Below are 6,600 nucleotides of genomic sequence, written 5' to 3'. Positions count from 1 at the left end.
TATATATATATATAGCGAATGGTGATATTTTACAACTAGAGATAATGAAAATATTAAAAATATGAATTGGTGCCATGAACAAAAATAGACAATGGCTAAGAGATAATGATGAGTAAAATCACCTTATTGACGAGGTGGCTGTGTGGCACCATTTTAAGAGGTAAGGTGCTCAACAAAGCGTATTTATATAGTACAAGAGCCCAAGAGGCGAGAAAAGGCAGTTGTTTCGCCCCAATTTATGACTTTTTAATTGAAACCTATTTATAATTATTAGTCAAAATTGATGATTCTGCCAGGGGATAGTATAGGGGGAATAAAAGATGGCGGCTGTTTCAAAACGTTAAAAATAATTAATGTTTTATTCGGAGCTCTATATTCTTACACCTACCAACAACAATAGAAAATCTAAGAGAGCTGTTTACGTTCAATAGTTCTCGAGATATAAGCTTTCTAAAAAGGAACATTTCATAAAAATGTTGTATGGAATGTACCGAAATATCAGTAGTTAGTTAATTTATTTTGAGAAATCTATATCTCAAAAACCATTGGACGTGAAGATGTCGTTTAGCACTCATATTAAAGCTAGTTTAATGAGCTATAAAGTAGTTTGGGACGTTTATTTTCGTAAGAGTAGTAGTTTTCATGAAATTTGCTAAAATAAATTGATTTACAGTTATTCGGACAAATTTTTATTAGCCAAATTTATATTAATATGTGAATATGATAAAAACTACTACCACTACGAAGTTAGGTGTCATAAGCTGCTTTATAGTAAGTTAAATTTCCTGTGATTTTAGTGTTGGCAGACATATGGAAGTCTTATGGGTCTTGAGATATATTTTTTTTTTCAAAAATCCAACAGTTTATACGAACAACTAGAAATTAACATTTTGTGAGTTTATTTCGTCAAATATCATAAAAACTACTACTCCTACAAAGATAAACATTATTAACTATTTTATAGTAAATTTAACTAGTTTTAATTTGAGTGCAGACAGAAATCTGTGCGTCCAATGGTTTCTGAAATAAAGTTTTTCATAAATAAAACTTATTGTCCGAACAACTATAAATCAATTTATTTTAGCAAAAATCATGAAAACTACTATTTCTACTAAGGTAAAGGTCATAAAGTACTTTATATTACATTAAACTAGCTTTAATTTGATTGCTAATAGACATCTGTACGTCACATAGTTCCTGAGATAGATTTTTCAAAATAAATTAACTAACTACTGATATTGAAGTACATTTTTATAAAATGTTACTTTTTAAAAGGCTATATCTCCAGAACTATTGGACGTAAATAGCTCTATTAGGGCTAATATTTCAGCAAATTTACTCTTCTTTAAATAATGTTCTTTTAGATTTTCTAGTGTTCTTGGTAGTTTTTAAGATATAGAGCTCCGAATGAAAAATTAATGTTTTTTTTAAGGTTTTGAAACAGTTGCCATTTTTTATTCCCCCTACCTATACTTGGCAGACTCATCGGTTTTGACTAGTAATTATACATATTTTTCATTAAAGTAATAAAAAATTGGGATGAGATAACTTGTACATATAGGTTATGTAGTTGAAGAGGGGATGAATTGATTCGCAGTCGCAGGTATTGAACCATCGTTGGATTAATACTTTACTCCTTAAGGTATTGGCTTACGGTCGTGAGGGAGTATAGTCAGTCCTACAGGTATTTGCTTTAATATTCAAGATAGTGGAAAAATATACTATTTCTGTGGTAATCATACTGCTAAGAATAAAACAGGCGAGAGGCACCGCCTGTAAGAAGTTCATTTCATCAACCATGTATATATATATTTAAAATTAAATTGACAAATTATTATCACCCGATCTGTGGGACAATCATAAGGAGTACTCATTGTCGGCAGCGATGAAGGTTATAGTTCTTCCACTTGCTCATAGATAGCGTCGCTACATTATATAAAATATGTTTATTATTTTATTAAATGTTATGAGTTTCTGAGAAAATGGTGGTTGCAATAATTGTATTGTTATCTTTTGGTAGATTTATATTCAAATTTTTGTTTAATAATTCTTTAAAATTTATAGATAATTTCCTAATCAAATTGAATTATTATAGGTATTTATTTACATTTTAATGTATTTTATAAGCATAAATGTGTGAAAAAACATTTCAAAATGATTGGAATATTTTGTGATTTTAAATGTTAAAATAATTTTTATAATATTTGAAATTCAAAGATCGTAAATGGCTTAAGGTCACAGAGATAGCAACACATTACTGATCCTGATTTAAACAAGTGCATAGTGCGTTGTGTATATGGAAACTACAAATGTATATAACATAAATTATTCATATACACAACAAAATTGAAGTATATTAAAAATTAAGGAGTTGATAATGTTTTATTTTGGACATTTTAAATTATGTCAAATTAGTGAAATAGGTTAAAAAAGAGATTCAATATGGAGGACTGACTTCAACCCTAAACTCAGGGAGAGTGTTTTGGACCAACGAAGACAATTTCTTTATTGAATGTTACAAAATTTAAACTATTAATAATCAATAATAAATATAATTTAAAAAAATATTTCTAAATGTTAAGTGTATTTTAAACTATATTGACTATTATAAATAAATATATTTTAAGAATGACAATCTCTTACTTACGCTGTAAGCTCCGCAGAAGGCTAGTGTGAGTCCTACTGCTAGTACTATTAAATAGGCCAATACTATACAAAATGGCACTGAAAATAAAAAATGAAAGATTATAAGCCATTAATATATAGCTTTATTAATATATAGCTCATATATATTAGCTATATATTTTACATAACCGAAACGGTTCCAAATAAAGCCCATCGGGTATTTTTATTTCTTATTATACATGTTTCTTAAGGTAAATTATTTATCTAAAAAATATAGGTTACAATAAGAAACGGTTTTGTTATTAAAATGCCAATATGGTTTTAATTTATGCCATAATTAGGTACCGAAATTCCTGAAAAGTACTATTTATTAATATTCCTGGTAACATGATCTATGTGATAAAGTTACAAGAATAAAGTGAAATTCAATCAACCTATTGAAATGAGTATATAAATTTTAGGGGAGGTGTCATTTATTTTATACAATTATGAAATGTTTAGTCCTGATACTCGCTAGGGTATTCAATAGTGTTCACCCATTCAAAATCGATGAACCTGTCGAGGTGTTTGTGTTAGAATAGATGGTTCTGGCTCCATTTCAATTTGTAAGTTGCTCTATACCAGAAGGCCTTGACAATGCTTGTTCATATAGGTTAGGTAGCTGGAAATGAAAGGACAGGATGAGTCTCACGGGAACTAACCGTAAATCCTCGAAGGATGGAAGCTTTACTCCGTAGGGAACGAGCCTAGTGGTCGTGAAGGTACGGGAACTAGCCGCAGGTCCTTGTAGGAAGAAAACTTCACTCAGCAGGGAACTGCCTTACAGTCGCAAAGGGGATTAAGTCCTGCAGGAACTAACTGTAGGTCCTTACGAAAGTAAGACAAGGTTAAGGTATGAGGAGATATCCAAGGAAGGCAGATTAAATTAAAGCCTATTATACATTTCCTAAAATAGGACGAGAATGTCCTGAGGGGGTCCACTATGCTTATATTACTCACTGCCTCCTATGGAGTAGAATTCTCTGAATGGGAAATTCGCACATGGTCTACCAGTTTTTCTGGGCAAAATTCAACTCTCTGGGCTATTAAACGCCATCGAGAGGCGCTACGTGTAAAACGATATGTAAAATGTGGATGAATCATATTTACAAATTTAAAATTTAAAAAGAAACGGGTTCTATGAATTTTTCCCATTTATGACATGATCGGCAAATCGACGATGAACACCATTTCTATTTTCGAATGAGAAAGGACACATTTTGATCCATTCTTGTCAACATTTGTTTTAAGTTAATTTGTCACTCTCTTTTTGAGTCCGCACAAGCACTCAATTGGGATGGTGTTATGTTCCCTAATCTCTGTCACCCTGAAGGAACCCCCATACCGCTGGAGCTCCTTTCAGAAAATGATTCTACTCCACCCATTTCTCCGCTGAACCTTTTTAAATCTGAAATGGCATTTCGCGTTGCGAGGTTGCTGTGCGAATTTATATCCATTCCAGAGCATTCGTGTGCGTTGTAGCTAATGTCATCTTTAAATACTGATTTGAAATGACGATGTGTATTGCCTATCGAAAACAGAGAAGGAAAGAAAAAAATTTAAAAATAACTTTCAACCGATGCACTCATTCACTATTTACGTCTTTGCGTAGAAAAATAAATAAAAAAGGAAGAGAATATCGTAAGAACACTCTCTGAATGGGTAAAAAAGGCTGACTTTTATTGAGTCCAGTACCTTTATATATACATGTTCGATCACCTGACGGTTCTTCGAATCTCATATTTGTCAGCCGACATCTCACATATGTACAGAGTATAACTAGATTTTTAATGATTTGTTGAAGAATTTCTATTTCTAAATAACTGTTTTTTTTAGTTTTTTTCATGCCTCTGCGAACTATAAAGCTATATCGCAATAGTCTCAATATAGCTGATCATCACTTTCATATATGTTCCATATTTCATTAATTATGAAATAATTAAATTTAATAGTAATATTTTGGTTATATGACAATTAAGAAGGGATAAATTGATGGAATTTATTATTTAGTTTAAATAATTAAAAATTATTTCTTATGTACAGTAATATTAAGCCATCATTCCTTACCTATTTCATCAGAAAATGATCCCGCCGTCACGAGAAAATAGGTAACATTCACTAATGTTGTTATGCCTAGAGCCTGCAATATAAGATTGACATGTATTATGCATTTTAAATTGAAGGTAAAATGTAGTTTCTATTATTACTAGCCATTTAAGACTGTTAGCGATTTAGAAAATACATCTGAACTTTACTACAGGAATATTATATAAGATTTTGTGACGTAGTTAATTATATTTAAATTTAAATAAATCATGGCTCAAGCTGTAGTATCTCGTATCCCCCCTCCTTCTCTCATTCACTCTCCCCACTTATACCATTAAAAAATACATTAAAAGAAAACATTTTTAATGTTTATGTTTATGTTTTAATTCAACGGTTTTGATGAATCCAAATAATAGAAGATAGATAAACTATAACTGACATCATGAAAAAAGGCAGGTTGGGATTTTTGCTATGTTATCGCTCTTCAAAACCACAGAGCAATCACAGCTTTGCTCTTCTCCCGACTCAAGATTCCAACTTCGTCCCCAACTTCGTCCCCAACTTCGTCGCCTACTGTTCTGTAGAATTAACCTACTGTACTAAACAACAGAACCTAAACAAAATTCTATTTTTATCCAAACTAAGGAAACCAATTTCTTAAGAGTTAATCAAAAGAGGCATGAAACAGAATTTCAAATCAAAGATTGAATTCTTGGATGGAAAGTTTATATCTGGTGGCTAAATGAATTAATCTCGGAAAAGGCTGACTTTAATTAATGAATAAGGTATATTAAAGAGCTATAATTACAACTTGAACATATGTTTTTATAGAATTATTTTTTTTAATTCTAAAAAATAAATAATATAATAATTGCGTGATTGTTCTCGATTTTTGCGATTTTTTCGATGCGTATTGTTGACGATATTTCACAAAATAAGAAACAATCGGGTGGGAAAATGGTCAGTGATTGAAGAACTGTATCTTGGAAAATGGTTATTCAAAGAACATTTTGGTTTAAAATTTTAGGCAATTTTAGACTTTAACTGAGCTATTCCGTCAGGGCATTAGTTAAGAAATTGTTTAGTAACAATGGAAAAAATGGCATGGATTTTGCTTCAAATTTCTAATCACAATAGCGAACATTGGCTAGTAAAACTATCCTTTCTTTTATCAGTTAATTAAAATTTGTGTTGACCTGTGTTATTAACTTTATTGCATCTTAATCAAGTTCCTGAACTTTGAAGCTAAAACTATCTTATTAAATGATTACACCTTAAGTGTATTGATTATAGATTAGATTTGTTTAATACAGACTTGATGAACTGCACAAGCTTGAATATTATCTAATTTAGAATACGGAACAAACTTTTTTCAGTGTCAAACAGTTTAGTGAAGAATCCGAGAGATTCCATATTTCTCTAGGTTAGACCTGGGTAATGTTTGAATAACATATTTATTAAATAAATTATTGCAACTACCTTGATTAAACATTAGTTGTCGCTATGACATTTACTCTTGATTACTCCAAATGGACTTAAATTAATTTGTCAATATTATAAATCAAGAAAACGTTTTTTCTTCATTTCGTTAAATTATTAACTAATAACATTCCAGAAAAAAGTATACAAAATTTGTTTAGGTTAGTAGTTAATGATTTATTTTTTTTTTAAAATGTCAATTCCATGTTTCCCCGTTCTGCTCTAGATTATTCCTTTAGATTATTGCTTAACATGACACTATTCAAACCTGAAATGGTTTTCCTACTCCTTTAGATTGGGAATAAACCGAATACTCGGCTCATATTTTCTTTAATTTTTGGACAGATGTATAGGTATAGACTTAGAAAAATGTGACATTTTGATGAGACATATTTGCTCGTTTTTAAATTA

At 30.5% G+C, this 6,600-nt stretch overlaps 1 protein-coding gene across 1 annotated transcript in view; it reads right to left on the bottom strand.

The window, feature by feature from the left end:
• LOC106679584 (uncharacterized) overlaps window positions 1-6,061 on the bottom strand; it is a 13,630-nt gene extending 7,569 nt beyond the window's left edge. Inside the window, exons 1-3 of the mRNA XM_067052788.1 lie at window positions 6,026-6,061; window positions 4,732-4,804; window positions 2,648-2,724 (exon numbers count right to left, since the gene is read on the bottom strand). The gene's annotated coding sequence lies outside the window, so the exon portion shown is untranslated. The remainder of the gene's footprint in view (window positions 1-2,647; window positions 2,725-4,731; window positions 4,805-6,025) is intronic.
• Between the last annotated feature and the right edge of the window lie 539 nt (window positions 6,062-6,600).

The sequence above is a fragment of the Halyomorpha halys genome, unplaced genomic scaffold, assembly GCF_000696795.3.
Source record: "Halyomorpha halys isolate HHAL.00 unplaced genomic scaffold, Hhal_1.1 Scaffold209.1, whole genome shotgun sequence".
In the NCBI taxonomy this organism is placed as follows: domain Eukaryota; kingdom Metazoa; phylum Arthropoda; class Insecta; order Hemiptera; family Pentatomidae; genus Halyomorpha; species Halyomorpha halys.
Note: the sequence above shows the minus strand (reverse complement) of the source record. Positions and strands in the feature narration are given on the sequence as shown.